This window comes from Moschus berezovskii, chromosome 2, assembly GCF_049115385.1.
Source record: "Moschus berezovskii isolate FMDL1 chromosome 2, NW_MosBer_1.0, whole genome shotgun sequence".
Taxonomy (NCBI): Eukaryota; Metazoa; Chordata; class Mammalia; order Artiodactyla; family Moschidae; genus Moschus; species Moschus berezovskii.
Window position 1 is genome coordinate 70,589,692 of NC_142461.1, and position 1,640 is coordinate 70,591,331.

Consider the following 1,640-nt stretch of genomic DNA (forward strand, 5'->3'; position numbering starts at 1 on the left):
TAATTGGGGGCTAATTACTTTACAATATTGTATTGGTTTTGCCGTACATTGACATGAATCTGCCCCGGGTGTACATGTGTTCCCCATCTTGAACTCCCCTCCCACCTCCCTCCCCATCCCATCCCTCTGGGTCATCCCAGTGCACCAGTCCCGAGCATCTTGTATCATGCATCGAACCTGACTGGCGATTTGTTTCACATATGATAATATACGTGTTTCAATGTCATTCTCCCAAATCATCCTACCCTCGCCCTCTCCCTCAGAGTCCAAAAGACTGTTCTATACATCTGTGTCTCTTTTGCTGTCTCATATACAGGGTTATTGTTACCAACTTTCTAAATTCCATATATGTGTTTTAGTATACTGTATTGGTGTTTTTCTTTCTGGCTTACTTCACTCTGTATAATAGGCTCCAGTTTCATCCACCTCATTAGAACTGATTCAAATGTATTCTTTTTAATGGCTGAGTAATACTCCATTGTGTATATGTACCACAGCTTTCTTATCCATTCGTCTGCTGATGCACATCTAGGTTGCTTCAATGTCCTGGCTATTACAAACAGTGCTGCGATGAACATTGGGGTACTCCTGTCTCTTTCAATTCTGGTTTCCTCAGTGTGTATGCCTAGTCATGGGATTGCTGGGTCATATGGCAGTTCTAAAAATATGGAACGCTTCATGAATTTGCATGTCATCCTTGTGTAGGGGCCATGCTAATCTTCTCTGTATCGTTTCAATTTTAGTATATGTGCTGCCGAAGTGAGCACCATCTTCACCTTTTAAAGTCTCAAAAACTTTTTGAATACTTACTCTAGTCAAGAGTTTAGAGGTGGGATGGGATGAGAGGTGAGAGGGAGGTTAAAGAGGGATGGGACATATGTATACCTATGGCTGATTCATGGTGATATATGGCAGAAACCAACACAATATTTTAATGCAAAGAAAAATGTTAAAAGATTTTCCTTCTATTTTCCTACTTTCTATAGTTTCTATTGCCAAAATAATAGAATTTTGTGACCAAATGAAATGTTCTGTTACTATATGGAGTAAAAATTTTAAACTACAAACTTTTCTGATATTCTTATCTGTATATAAATCACTTTTGTGTGTTCTGTTCTAAAATAAGAAAATTAATTGAATCTTTTTTTCTGATTCAATTTTATATTCAGTATTTTTCATGCATTATATAATTTACTTCTCATAAAAAAAACTAAAAAATTACAATATTATGATAACCATTTTACTGAAGAGTAAATTAAGGCTTTGAGAAGTTTGCTCATGATCAGAAATTTAAGAGGACCTAATTGGTGATGGACAGGGAGGCCTGGTGTGCTGTGATTCATGGGGTCACGGAGAGTCGGACACGGCTGAGCGACTGAACTGAACTGAACTGAATGATATATAGAAGCAAAGTTAGAAACTACGCTACATTTACACTTCAAAGAACAAAAATCATGTGCCCAGGGCAACAGTGTTCTTGGTTGAGAAATGTGTCCAAGATTAGAGGAAGAACCAAGAAACTATAAATTTGAGTCAACATCCATTTTGACTTTTACAAACATCAAGAATGAATTACACTCTGGCTGTCTTATGTAACTATGACTTTCTACCTGTCTTTATTCTCTGTGGTTCCGTTCCGT

At 37.4% G+C, this 1,640-nt stretch overlaps 1 non-coding gene across 1 annotated transcript; it reads right to left on the minus strand.

The window, feature by feature from the left end:
- Positions 1 to 660: 660 nt before the first annotated feature.
- LOC129538790 (U6 spliceosomal RNA) lies at positions 661 to 767 on the minus strand. The gene has a single exon (XR_008682326.2). It is a non-coding gene; the product is annotated as a U6 spliceosomal RNA (small nuclear RNA).
- Positions 768 to 1,640: the final 873 nt, after the last annotated feature.